This window comes from Clytia hemisphaerica, unplaced genomic scaffold, assembly GCF_902728285.1.
Source record: "Clytia hemisphaerica strain Z4C2 unplaced genomic scaffold, Clytia hemisphaerica genome assembly, whole genome shotgun sequence".
In the NCBI taxonomy this organism is placed as follows: Eukaryota; Metazoa; Cnidaria; class Hydrozoa; order Leptothecata; family Clytiidae; genus Clytia; species Clytia hemisphaerica.
The window spans coordinates 1,971,207-1,986,317 of NW_027103334.1; the positions used below are offsets into that span (position 1 = coordinate 1,971,207).

The window sequence follows — 15,111 nt, forward strand, 5'->3', positions numbered from 1 at the left end:
AGGGAAAACTCGCTAAAACGCTAAATTAGTCTCGCTAAAATTTCTACGATTAAAGTAGAATGTCTTCATTTAAAAATAGAAACACTCGATTTCATTCAAAAGAAAAAGACATTTTTTTTTCTTTCAGTTTTATGTAAGTCTTTTTGTGTTGTTGTTGAACATTATAGTAAATGGTATTCACTTTTTTGAATATATTTTTTGGAATAAAGTCACTTTTGGTTTTTGTTATGATCCAGCACTCCTAAATACTCCTCCGTATGGGTGTTTGTGCCAATGCTAGATCAGCATTTCGTAAATATACCATGCGTCGTTCCCTTTAAATCTTTCAGTTTGATAAATTTTACCTTTTCGGAGTTTAAATGAATGAAACGGATAAATTAATTTCAATTTTTTGATTAAGATTTTTCATTGCATTGGAGCGCAGACATATTTTGGAGACATATTTTTGCAAATAGATGGTTGTTTATTAAATTTTTTCTCTGGTTATGAATTTATTTTTCAGTGAAGAAAGAAATGTTGTCGTTTTTTTCGATTTTATAGTACGTTTCTTATTATATTGTGTTCATGTATTTGTTTCAATTGTTTTTCATTCGATGATTTATTTTTCAGTGTTTGATGATTGTTTCATTTTCCTTGTCTGTTTCATCGTTTCCAATGACGTCATCGGTTCCAAACATTTCCACGTAAGTCTATTTGATTATGTATTTGGTTTCTGGTTGAAGTAAAATTGGGCCTGCAGTCTAAATTTCGAAATCTTTTGAAAAAGGGATTTCGTAATGGTGTGGTTGGCGTGATTACGTGATTTAAGATTTTAAATTCTAAATTGCATGATTGCGTGATCGGAGTAACCAGCGTGATCGATGTGATCGTGATAGAAAGGAAATTTAACTTGCGATAACGTGATTTGGAATTATTTTTGCGCGAGTATGTGATTTAAATTATCCTTGATAAAAATGACGTAATATGCATTTTTAAATATGGCGATTCAGGGGCCATAATATTAAGAACAAGATAAGAGCTTTTTTCCCCTTTTCAAACCCAAAATTACGTGATTTCTTTGGAAAATTGACTAAGATGCTCAAAAGAATAGTGAAAGTAAAACATGTTAAGAACATTTTAGGCTTGGAGCCCAAAAAGATGGAATAACATCTGAAGGCTTAAAATTTTTTGGATACTTTAGGATGTATTTTTCTCTGTCAGGTTTTTCTATATTTTCTCACCTAAAGGTTTTGTTTTTAAATAAGAGTGATATCGTTTGCTTACTCATGAATTTTAACTCACAAGCTTTTTCACATGGATTGACACGGATGTGGAGCAAGATAGTCAAAAAGAGGAAAATAAAAACATTTTTTTTGCTTATATCAGCATAATATAACAATAGGGAGATACTGTCAGTTAGTCACACTAGGAAATCTAGCTTTCAGAAAAAACAACATCAGTCATCTACAAGATGTATTTGCAACAACAAGGATGAGAGTTACCTGAATCAAGTTCGCAAGACAATATTAATTAAAACTTGAAAGTTGGAAAAACAAATAAAACGTGCAACAGCCAAATCAACAACCCCCAAAAATTTCATTCAATTCCCGAGACAGCGCGTTCGATTTTTAAGGCCTAGTTTATACACTAAAGTAAAAACAATTCCGCACATGTAAATGGGTCAGTGTTTGAGGTCCGGCAAAATGTCCGGGAAATAGCCTATCCGGCAGTGCGCGGATCTAGGTGGGCTCCGTCTCCTCCGTAGATCTTTTTCTTGGGAAGTTGATCTTCAAATTAGTTCTCAAGGTTGGCTTGGCTCAAATTACTTCATCTCTGGCTCAAATTTTAGGCAATTTCTCATAGTTTTTTGAGAACGTTAATTTCATTTAAAAGCGCCGGATTATTTTTCTATGAATCCCTTTAGAAGTTTTGCGGCGCATTGCTTGAGAGTCAGGTAAACGATAAAGCGCTTTCGCAGCATTAATCTTTGATACGCATTTTGGTGGGACGCTAAAGTGTGACTAACTGACTGTCATGATATGAAACGGGAACACTTATGTAAAAATAAAACCTTTTAAAAACTCGGTACCATGCGATCATTGGACCTCTATTGCTTGAGAAGTTGTTGATTCATACAAATACCTTCTTCATTCATTCGGTCATTTATATATCATCCGCAATTTGACAACATTATTTCCTTTCCTTTTTATTAATTATAGATTTCCAAGTTTCCATGAGTTCGTTGATGTTTCCGTTACGTTACAATGTCCATTCTACAGACGTTCTTTGTGGGCACGCACACACGTACGTATTGTTTTTTATTTTCCCTTACTTTAACCTTTTGGACCTACCTGTAGGTCTTATAAATTATCCTGTGTTCGTCCGTTCATCTGTTACTAACTTTTCTCGGAATTTAATCATAGGAATTTTGTGATTTTTGGAACAAAAGTGCAAACTGGTGATTACCAAAATGTGACGGGAGCCCGATTTTCGAGAAGAAAAATTTTGGGCCAATTTGGGTCCAAAAATGCCCAAAAATAAGTTTTTTTGGATTTTGTTGAAAATCTTTTCATTAGTTTTTCCTATTTTTTTGTACAAAGAAGTTGGATTACGGTGTGCTAAATATGAAAAAGTTCATTTTTCGAAAAAGATTTTTTGGCACCAACGTGCAAAATTTTAGATTATTCAGTTTTTGTTTCTACATTACCTTCATCAAACTTTTAAAAATCATTCGTTTCATTTGTAGATCCATAAAAGTATCACTTGTTTTCTTCTTTAATTTTTTTTTCCGTCTTACAGTATTCAACGTTTTTGTTATATAAAGAAAGATAAGAAGAAAGATAACCTTTTTTGTTTTAATATTAGATTATTTTGAGGCATACTGTAAACTTCTTCCGATAATTGTCTTGTTGTTAAGTAATTTTCATCCTTTTTTTTAGATTTCCATGACAACTTGCACATGAGAAGCCGAGCCCGTCATTTTGGACGCCGTTTCTGCGTTTACGTTATTTATTCGTACCGTCTCTACGTGAATCATCTGACCACAGTTCCTTACGTACGTACTAAATCGTTGCCGTACCTTGTCATTACGTTAAATAAAATATCATTACGTCAACCGTCATTTGTCTTGATAAGTTTCATCTTACGTCCTTACGTCTCAACGTCATATGGAGTTTTGGTAATCGGGTAATTTATCTTGACATATTTGTTTCGCGGATGGCGTGTTTTGGTCAAATTCGATAGGAATTTCCCTGATGACACAGTCATCACAACGATGGAGTACTTAGCACCCTTAGCAGGGATGATAAGACAGAAATCTTAGAAAAGGGTTTTCCTCGCGTCGTCACTTTCTTCGAAAGAAGAAAATTTCAGATGTTTTTTTTTCTTCAATTGGAAACTAACCCCTGAGGTTTTTTTTCAAACCAAAATACGGTGTCTTTGCAGTATGTGAAGAACATGAGCCCCGACTTTCCCGAATTATGAGTCCGAAAGATCGAGTCATGTGTTGGAAATCTTGAGTAGTCAAACTTTGTTAATGAGGTGGTTTCTGTTAATCCAGGCTCTACCTTGGAGATCCTTTATAATTTAACCCGTGTTCGTCCGTAAAGAAAGTTTGTCTACATTTTTCATATTTTTGGACCTACCCCGGTGGGGTGGAGGTCCTATAAATTCACCTCTGTCCGTCCGTCCGTTCGTTACCAGCTTTTCTCGAGATTGAATCATAGGAATTATCTGATTTTTGGTACAAAGGTGCAAAATGGTGGTGGCCAAAATGTGACGGAGCCCGATTTTCGAAAAAAAAATTTTTGGGCCAATTTGGGCCAAAAAACGGCTAAAAAACGGGTTTTTTGGACTTTGTGAAAAATTGGATCATTAATTTTTTCTGATTTTTTGCAAGAAAGTAGGGTACCATCATAGGTAAAAGATGGCTTAAGCAGATTTTTGCAAAAAAATTTATTTGGCTTAAAAAACGCATGTTATCTATAAGAATCACTATTAATAAGCATACATCAATGTTCTTAGTCAAATTACTCAATTTTTTTTATGAGATATATGTTTTTTTGCTCATGAGGGCTTACTTTTTAAAGAATATGTGTGTTAGCCATGAAATTTTGGTTGCTTTGTGTGTTTTTATAGAAAACTGGCCAAATTCGATATTTTTTTATAAGCACATTATCAATTACTTAGGTACGTTAGCTTTTCTCGAGATTGGCTCTTTCATTCTTTATGATTTTTTGCACAAAGATGATATACTATAAACCCTCGAATGTGACGGAGCCCGATTTTCGAAAAAAATTTTTTGGGCCAATTTGGGCAAAAAACGGCTAAAAAACGGGTTTTTGGACTTTGTGAAAAATGGATCATAATTTTTTCTAATTTTTTACAAGAAAGTAGGGTACCATCATAGATAAAAGATGGCTTAAGCAGATTTTTGCAAAAAAAATTATTTGGCTTAAAAAACGCATGTTTATCTATAAGAATCACTATTAATAAGCATACATCAATGTTCTTAGTCAAATTACTCAATTTTTTTTATGAGATATATGTTTTGTTTGCTCATGAGGGCTTACTTTTAAAGAATATGTGTGTTAGCCATGAAATTTGGGTTGCTTTGTGTGTTTTTATAGAAAAACTGGCCAAATTCAATATTTTTTTATAAGCACATTATCAATTACTTCAGGTATTAGCTTTTCTCGAGATTGGCTCTTTGATTCTTTATGATTTTTTGCACAAAAATGCATAACTATAAACCCTCGAATGTGACGGAGCTCGATTTTCGAAAAAAAATGTTTTTAGGCAAATATGGGCCGAAAAACGGCTATAAAAGGTTTTTTTGGACTTTGTGAAATATTGGATCGTTGTTTTTTTTTCTGATTTTTTGCATGAAAAGTAGGTAATAGATGTGTCAAGCAGATTTTTGTTAAAAAAGAACCTTTCAGCTCAAAAAACGCATCTTTATCTATAAGAATCACCATTAATAAGCATACATCAATGTTCTTAGCCAAATTACTCAATTTTTTGATGAGATAGATGTTTTTTGCTAACGAAGTCTTGAATATGAAAGAATATTTCAAGAGCATGAAATTTTGGTTTCTAAACGTTTTTTTATAAGAAACAAACGACTAATTTAATAAATCGTTATTTGTGTTCTGAATGATTGTTTAACGTTCATATTGCTCACGTAGATATCAATTATATATGTGTTAAATGCATAACCAGGTAGGTCCATAAAAGTATCACTTGTTTTTTGGTAAAACCAGGCTGCGAGCATCCCCATAATTTATTTTTGATAGATAAAATCATATTAGAGGAGATGCGTTCAGCCTAAGGTAAACCATGACAAAAAAAGAAATTTTATAAGAATGTCATTTGGACGTCTTGGTAGAACATCTGTAATTTTCTGAACATCATAAGTTCTTTTGACTTTTTCATAGACGCGTGTATAATGCATTACAGAAAAAACTCGAGCATTTCAATTTGCTGAAAAAAAATCTAAATGTCTAAGACATATGACGGCAAATTCACCGTCTGGTATTTATAGCTAGTTTAAAAAAAATCCTAAAGTCAAAAGTAATGCGTTTTTTTCTAGAAACGCGACAAACGTTCTACGAATGTTTTACCTATATTAACAATACAAGTTTTTTTTTATTAGAACCCAGTTTATAAGAACATTGAGGCTGAAATTTGTCGAAAAATTAAGAACATGCCCAGCCTCAGGTTGGAAAAAATGACAAGAAACTACAATTTTTTCTCTTTTCAAGCAGTTTTAAATGAACTTAAGGATAGATTTTCTAAAATCGAGAGTCAAATATTGTCCAAATTTTACCAATTTTAAGTGCTTTTTATTTTGCATGATAAAGTCGATTTAGAGTAGTCTGAAAAATTAAGACGCATCTAAGAACATTTCAGGCTGAAAATTGCTAAAAAAATAAGCACATCCAGGCTCAGCCAAATTTTAGGTGTTCTAATAAAAAAAAACGTGTGTAATGATCTGCTCTACTGTCAGGTTGTCGGGGTGGTCATCGAATAAACAAACGAGATGATTAGAGAATCTTCAAATTTTAAATAAACGGGCGGGGACCTAGTTATCGGGGAAGGGGAGGTTGGAAACTGTTCTTCTAAATGTTCCCAAAATAAGTTAACTATACCATTAGAGTGAAAAACTATTTAGAGAAAATAACTCTTCTTTTCAAAAATTAATGAATTTAATAAGGTCAAAAAAATTAAGAACGCATTTAAGAACATTTCAGGCTGAAAATTGCTAAAAAAATAAGCACATCCAGGCTCAGCCAAATTTTAGGTGTTCTAATAAAAAAAAAAACGTGTATTCAATTTGAAAAAATTACGTGTTGCTAAAATAAAAATAAAATCTCGTCAAGAAATTTCGTTAAAATGCCCATTGTACCTGCAAAATAGGAAAGAGCTATGATAGGCTAAAACCTGCTGGATGTCACAAAAGAACCGAGTAATATCGGACTAAATAAAATACGGATGACCCGTCACAACATCATACAAACAAACCCAAAAACGAATTATGTCACTGGTTTTTTAGAATTACCCGAATGACTTTTCAGAGGCTTTAAAACCATCTTTTCGCGATATCTTCTTCCATTTAGGAAATTTTGGACCTTATTTCAGAAGTGACTTATATTTTTACACGGGGGATTCCAATGATATAGGTTCGGAGTTATTTGGGATGAAATATTCCAGAAAATCAAGATTTCTAATTTTACTATAGCAATTTATAAAACGGCTTTATTATCCAAACCTTCGGAAACCTAGTGTTCATAACATAAACTTTCAAATTTAAGGAGTAGAAAAGGATGAAGAATTCCTCAATTTTGGATTTCGGGTGACATAGAAAGTGGAATATTTCATCCTATGTCACTCTTTTGGTGAATGTATTGCTATATTCTGAAAGATGCACTTTTTACTATTACACTCATTTTCTACTCCTTTCACCGTTTCGTTTACGTTTTCTAATAATTTATATAGTACACCATTTGAGAGTATAATTTCAAAACGGAAATTTATATAGATAAGGAATAATCAACTGTTGAATTTTTCATCCATCCGAACAGAAGAAAGCTCCTATCTTAGATTACTCCTTATTTTGTAGCTGTTCAACTCATCCAATTAAAGCCAGACTAAAAAAATCGGAATATTTCATCATATCTCTTTTCTCAAAATAAATTGAAATACTAATGTAAAAGTTTTCATTATAAAAATTTGTTTTGAACAGGAGATACCCAAAAAAAGACAGTTTGGTACATTCTATTATGCGTTTTTTTTTCACTATGCAGTATATTACGAGGTAATATGTTTTATAAAGCTATTACGTAAAAGTTATATATCATACTATGATATGAGTTCTGTTCTAGAACATACCCTGGGTTTTTATAAACAACTTCGTCGACATAAATTTAGAATGTCTTAAAGGTTTTGATTTTAAATAAGAGTGATATTGTTTGCTTACTCATCATTTTTAATTTACAAACCTTCCAAAAGAGAAAAAGAAAAATTATTTTTGCTTATATCAGCATAACATAACAATAGGCAGACACTGTCCTGATATGAAATATGAGTCTGATATGAAACGGGAACACTTATTTAAAAACAGAACCTTTAAGAAATGTTCAGCTCTTACTCAAGTTCTTCCACGCAGGGTGTCAGGGAAATATGGCTCTCTACCTTCACTGACATGTCACTCTCTCTCAATCCGGCTGATAATCGAAGTATCGATTGACGTTAAATGAGCTTAGTAAAGCTCTTTTCTTTAACGACTCGAGAATCCGACTCAAGACTCGTGATTCAAGATTCACTGAATCTCTATTTATCTTAAGTAAAGTAAATCGAGAGTATTTATTTAGTTTCAAATAAAATAGTTTTTATGTTTTTTATTTTGTAAATAATATTTATTCCGTATTGTTAGTTCTATTTTTATTTGTCAATAAAGAAACAAAAGTGAAGAAATTTGAAAAGATCATCCATGTGAAAATTCTTCTTAAGGTGGGAGTCACATGAAGGATTGAGAAAATTGAAATTTTACATTTTTCATCATATCTTTTGAAGCAGAAAAGATTTCTATATGAAACTTTCCAGAAATGTAATATAACTATAGAGAATGTGAAAAATCAAAAAAAACATTCTAAAAATAGCCAAGCGGGCGGTAGAATATCAGCCAGGGGGTAATGCACTATCAAAATACTATGGCAGCCTTTTAGAAAAATCTATGAAAGCTATTCCAAAAAATTTTTTGGAGGTTGCTAGTATTTGGATAAGCTGTGGAATGAATGGAAATTTTTTTCAAAATTTCATTCCAGGGGGTCTGGAACCTAAAAAATGAAAATTTAAGTTTTTTCGAGTTGAAATTGAAAGAAAAGTGATTTTTTCAAAATCTACTCCATTCATTCCATAGCAAACCATAAACGAAGCAACTCCTGAAAATTTCATGATCATAGCTCTTCCAATCCTGAAAAAACGTTGCCAAGGTGTGCGAAACCCCCTGAAACCTATTTTGAGAAAATGGTCCGTAAAGTCAGAAGTGAGATATAAATCTCTATTTCTCTGTAATAAATCAACCGTTTTACAAAATTCTTTCTGTGTTTGACTAAACTGGAATAAAGTACTACTTTATATACTTTAGAAAGGGCTCTGAAATACCAAAATAGTCCAGAAATTCCAAATTATCACTTTCACGTGATGCGCGCCAATCCTTAAAATTTTGCGCCAAACTCCACGTCAGCATCGATTTAAGTCAATTTTAATGTGTTTTCACAACAAAAACCACATTTTCAATGTAATAGATCATTCTACTATATTTTCCTCACTGCATCTGTCAGTTATAAGTTAATTTAAAGTTTATCCGTAGTAATACAAGAATCCACTTGGACGTTGGACATCATCACGCCGTGCACAATTTCTCCTCGTGAATGTAAATAATCCAGAGGGTGTCCCAGACCTTCAATAATTCATCACACACAATTGTTAAACCAGCCTCCAGGCTTTCAATATCTTTAACACTTGGATCTTTAAATAGATACATCATTAAATATGCCTTCGGTTCATTAAAGTTTGTTCTTCGAAGTTTTCGGTGTTCATCAGAAACGTTGAGTTTGGGAATCAAGTCTTTGATTTCACCTAGCTCAAGCTTCCTTAGTTGAGAAGAATGACATTAAAGAGCTAAAAATGTCATCAGTCAGTCCAACACTTCCAAATTAAAACAGCTTTCATAGTCAAAAACACTGCTGACAGCCTACAAATTTGTGTGTTTTTTAAAAATATTACTTTTTTGGTTACCATCTTTAATTACGTCATATTAGGAAATCCCGCGGGAAAAAGGCGGTATTGACTTAGACGCCCGAAAAGGGCGTAAAAAGACCTTTCGTTTGGTATGCCATGATCCTATGTTTAGATCAGCGATAAAGAAATTGAGCCCTAGCAACGGGTATGATTTTTCGTTGCTAAGGAAAATACTTCAGATCAGGGTCTAGAAAAAACCTTATATCTCAGGAAATATAAATGCTATGGCCTTAAAATTTTCAAGGTGTGTTCAGAAAGGGTATAGGGTCATGGAACGCGCAAAATCTCGAAATCGATAATTTTTTCACCAAATCTCAAATCTTCATGTGACTCCCACCTTAACTAGAATCACGCAGTTCCGATTGGTTGGTCTCAAAAAGGGACTAACAAGGACTAGGTGAAGAACTACATAGTCCCAAAAGAGGATCATGTAAGACTAGATTTCTCAAGCTAGTCCCCAAACGAGGATTAGTTGGTCCCAAAGAGGGACTAGGTAATCCCAAATGAAGATTAGTTGATCCCAAAGAGGGATTAGGTAATCCCAAATGAGGAGTAGTTGATCCTAAAGAGGGATTAGGTAATCCCAAATGAGGATTAGTTGATCCCAGAGAGGGATTAGGTAATCCCAAATGAGGATTAGTTGATCCCAAAGAGGGATTAGGCAATCCCAAATAAGGATTGGTTAGTTCCAAAGAAGGATTAGGTAGTCCCGTTAATCCTAAGGATAATTAAGCTAGGACTATGTAGATACAAAAGAGGATTAGATACTCATGAAACTTAAATTGGGTATCCAAAACAGGATTTAGCTAATTCCGAAAAAGGTTTATCAAAACTAAGTAGTCCGAAACAGGAAGGTAGTCGGATAGTCCTAATAGAAGTCTAAAAGGGACTATGTCGACACAAAAAGGGATTACTTTTTGCAGCCACCAATAATAATTGGTTGGTCTCAAAAAAGGGACTAACAAGGACTAGGTAAAGAACTACTGGAGTCCCAAAAGAGGATCAAGTAAGACTAGATTTCTCAAGCTAGTCCCGGACCAAGAAACGAACGTGGACCAATAAAGACTAGGAGGTAATCTGGAAGAAACAAAGATCTTAGAGAGAAACCAGGCTCCTAAAGAGAAACCCGATATCGGATTACTCTTGTGTTTTGCATATAAATTCGTAAGTAAGGATGCTACTTCTTCAAATAAGTTTAAAACCGGCGGGAGAAACACGATGTATGAATGCGACGATTGCGAAAAGACTTTTTCAATAAAAGCAATTATAATCGACATGTTGCAAAGGCTCACCCTGAAGAATCTGAAGAAGAAGATGAAGAGTCTGATGAAGACTTTACAGACAGCGAGCCCATGTCCCAGTGATATGTGAAGAATCTCAAGGTGTTAAAGAAACATTTAATATTTGGGAGAGCATGTTGAACGAATGTCAAGAGACTGACTTATCAATTCATGAGATTTATAAATATAAAATCCTTTTTCTTCGAGCAATGAAAAAAGGATAAAACACATAAATCTGTGATGGAAACTTTACAAAGGGGTTAGAGAGATGAGGAAGATATGGATTTTGAAGAAGCATTAGATTTTTGCTGTTGAAAAACGTCGCTTTCTAATTAATCGAACAATTCCAAATGATGCAATGAAAGAATGAGATTTGATCCTTGTAAATGATAACATTGTTTTATAAGCTAGAAATATATTACCATCAAGCAATAAATATTTTTGTTTTTTCTTAGTTCTTTTTATTGCCTCTACGATTTTAGCTCAAAAGTAGTGTTACATAGGGTTTTTGGGATTATAGTAATAACTTAAATACATTCGTTTACACATCTTTTATTTGGTGTATCCACGTTGAATTTTGTTACCATTGTTGTTGTTTTTCTTCTCAAATAAACTATTTCATTCATTCCCTATTCAACAATCTAAAATTTTTGTAATCTTAGATTTTTAATCCATCGATCATCAGCTAAGAGTTCTAACTTTATATACTCAATTTCTCCATCCATCCAGCGTGTACTATTGCAAATATATCGTTTGATTCCCGTTCATTAACAACTTTCGTGAAGTTCGAAAAACCATCTTCTATGAACACCTGTTTCCAGTGGCTAGACAATAGTGGTAATTTAATTGACTCTGGGTACTCCTCTGAGCCTCCTTCACGAATTTTCTTTGGACTTCAAATGTTGGGTCGTTGAATTATGATAAAAAATTCCTCCATGTCTTTATTAACGTAGTTTTCAACATCAAAATTTAATGTTCTTTTGTTCTTCCAATTTGAGAATTTCACTTTGATTTGCTTAATTCATCAACCTCAACTTGTTTATACCTGACTTGATTTTTACATGTGCAGCAGTGTTGCTTACCTCAAAAAATGTACAAGCTTAATAAACGCTTAAAGAATTTTCAATCAAATGCCTTGAAGACTTTCAAAAAACGAACGTTTCCAAATTCATCTTTTACAATTAGAAATAAGACTTGGTTATTTTCTTTAATAAGAATTGTTGCTATCTCGCATATGTTTCCTGTTACTGATAAAATTACCTATATATAAAATCTTTCACATGGTGATGGTGTTATTGTCAACAATGTACTCAATTTTTATGATTTATGAATAATTAGACTAAGAAGCTCAGTGCTTTAATAGATAACCAGAAAATCATTTACCACTTGGAACTTATTCTTTAGGTAGTGCTGGAGGTGTTGAATTTGACCCATGTGTTTCAATTTTAGTAACACTCATTGGTCAAATTCCGGTGTTTTCGGGTGTTTCCGAAAGGGAAAATGACTTTAATGCTTTTATAGATAACCAGAAAATTATTTACCACTGGAAACTTATTCTGTGGTGACACTCACTTTCTGTAAGGTGTCAATCACGTCCTGTCGTGTACTCAATTTCTGTAGTGTCACTCACTTTCTGTAGTGTCACTCACTTTCTGTAGTGTCACTCACTTTCTGTAGTGTCACTCACTTTCGGCATTGCTAGAGGTGTCAAAAATGTGCCAGCTCTGTCACTATCTCACTACTCTGAGGTTCGTCTCAAATTCGGACTATATTCTTTCCTTGAAAACAGCGTCTCAGACGTCTCAGATCACCTGAGATCTTCCGAGATCATCTGAGGTTCGTCTCAAATTTTGACTATTTCTTTCCTTGAAAACAGCGTCTCAGACGTCTCAGATCATCTGAGATCTTTCGAGATCATCTGAGGTTCGTCTCAAATTTGGACTATTTTTTTCCTTGAAAACAGCGTCTCAGATCGTTAGGGATCTTTCGAGATCATCTGAGGTTCATTTCAGATTTTGAATATTTCTTTCCTTGAAAACAGCGTCTCAGATCGTCAGAGATCTTTTTTCATTGTAGATTTAACAGGTTTTACTGGTAAAAATGAAATTAAATGTTATGATTTGACTGTACAATTTAGTGATCATGTATCTTCACAAACAGTTGATATAATATGTGCTAATCACAATTTTTGGAAAAAATTCATTTAAAAGAAAGAAATGACCATAAGACTGAGACATACATCAAATAATCTCGTAAGACAATAAAATTGAGACGAACCTCAGATGATCTCGAAAAGTCTGAGGGCCCTGAGACGTCTCAGATGCACATTTTAAGGACAGAAAGACCATAAAATTGAGACGAACCTCATATGATCTCGAAAAGTCTGAGGGCCCTGAGACGTCTCAGATGCACATTTTAAGGACAGAAAGACCATAAAATTGAGACGAACCTCAGATGATCTCGAAAAGTCTGAGGGCCCTGAGACGTCTCAGATGCACATTTTAAGGACAGAAAAACCATAAAATTGAGACGAACCTCAGAAGATCTCGAAAAGTCTGAGGGCCCTGAGACGTCTCAGATGCACATTTTAAGGACAGAAAGACCATAAAATACATCAGTATAAAGGTATAATAGATGCGAAACAATCTATTATTAAGACGAACCTCAGATCATCTCAGACGAATTGTGCAAAATTTGTGCTACACTCCCCAAACGCTCTCTGAATTTCATACTCAGTGTGTCATGATTTGATAACCTTAGCAACTTTTTCATGAAATAAATGTATGCTTCGCATGTGTTTATCTGAGTGGTGTACATAAGAAGTAGATAACTTTTATGTTAAAAAGCAAAACGTAGATATTGTGAGCGGTTTTTATGAAAGTTTTTTCAATTTTCAATGAAAGTATGGTAGCCAGAGCAAAGTAAATCATGATAGGATGATGGCTAGTAAATGCTGATCTACATTTTTTTTGGTTTGCACAAAGACAAAAAGGTATCAATATGAATTCTGTTTGTTTTGTATTTTATATTATTTTCATCAAGGTTTGAGAGGATTGATATCCGAACCAATGATTCGATTTAGTCTTTTTTAGTAACTGAGCTGCGGTTTACTTTTTCATAGTTACTCATTTAAAATCCACTGGTCTTGTTTATGAAACAGAGTTCCAAAAATGAATGTTTGATCATCACTCAGTTATAACATTGACTCACTTCTATCAAGAGCGATGACTGTATACCTTGACAGAAAATTCTTGGAATTCTCATCGAAATAAATCATTTCGAACTCATTAGAAAAGAAAAAAATCACTGCTCAGTGATAAGTGGTTATTCACTTAAAGTGGAAGGATAGGCTTCCTCATTTACTACTATTGAATTCCTATAAAACCAAACTAAACAAATGTCAAGCTCCTTTGGATCAAGAAATATGATTTTGATGCATCAAGTCTCATCAAAATTATATTTCTGTTTTCCTCAGAGTGTGGTATACTTTATTTGGATATCATTAAATTCAATGAAATCATGAAATTGTCAATGTTACTTGTTATCTATTACATAATAGATTTTCTACATAAAGATATCCAAAGCTCTTGCTCATTTACAAGATACATAGTGATTTAAATAACTACTCCCTGTTAAAGTAGCCGCTCTTAGTTTTTCAGGGTAGCATTAATTTCTGTAACGAAATATTGATCTTTTTATGTTTAGTAATGAATTTGATTTAAGCTTTATTTTCTTTAACTTTTAGATCCCCCCTTTGCGTTAAGAAACGATGCATCATCTCATCGAATGTGTATTAGCTGCTTGCTAGCTAGCAAGGTCAAATTTGTACCCACTCCCAATAGAGATGCTCAATAGAGATGCTGCAGATCAATCAGAAGTGTCAACGCTGTATTGTAGATCAAAACCTTGTGAATATCCAAATAATAATTTCATTGGTTGGATGAACATTTGAAAGAAAACGGAAGAAAACGTTTGGCCATGAAATAGGTAATTTATACTTTTTTTTATTTGACTTTTTAAAGTATATTTGGTTTAATCGTATTTTTGTGCTTGATTCATAGTAATACTTGATTTTTACTTGCTGTATTAACTAAGTGTCGCCCTGTATTTTGATTTGATTATAAGCACATCTTGTTTTCTATTTATTTTAGATATTCAAGTTAGTGGTCAAGATGTGGGCCCAAACGCTCCCTGAATTTCATACTCAGTGTGTCATGATTTGACAACCTTAGCAACTTTTTCATGAAATAAATGTATGCTTCGCATGTGTTTATCTGAGTGGTGTACATAAGAAGTAGATAACTTTTATGTTAAAAAGCAAAACGTAGATATTGTGAGCGGTTTTTATGAAAGTTTTTTCAATTTTCAATGAAAGTATGGTAGCCAGAGCAAAGTAAATCATGGTAAGATGATGGCTAGTAAATGCTGATCTACATTTTTTTGGTTTGCACAAAGACAAAAGGTATTAATATGAATTCTGTTTTTTCTGTTCGTTTGGTGTTTGAAATGTGTCTCTGTAGTTGACTGAGCTCTTGCAGTCCAAAGGGAA

At 33.4% G+C, this 15,111-nt stretch overlaps 2 long non-coding RNA genes across 2 annotated transcripts; both read left to right on the forward strand.

The window, feature by feature from the left end:
• Positions 1-633: 633 nt before the first annotated feature.
• On the forward strand, positions 634-3,094 carry LOC136817247 (uncharacterized). The gene is made up of 3 exons (XR_010848058.1): positions 634-683; positions 2,199-2,283; positions 2,919-3,094. It is a non-coding gene; the product is annotated as an uncharacterized lncRNA (long non-coding RNA).
• A 10,227-nt stretch (positions 3,095-13,321) lies between these two features.
• Positions 13,322-14,899, forward strand: LOC136816424 (uncharacterized). Its single transcript, XR_010847927.1, has 2 exons — positions 13,322-14,549; positions 14,714-14,899. It is a non-coding gene; the product is annotated as an uncharacterized lncRNA (long non-coding RNA).
• Positions 14,900-15,111: the final 212 nt, after the last annotated feature.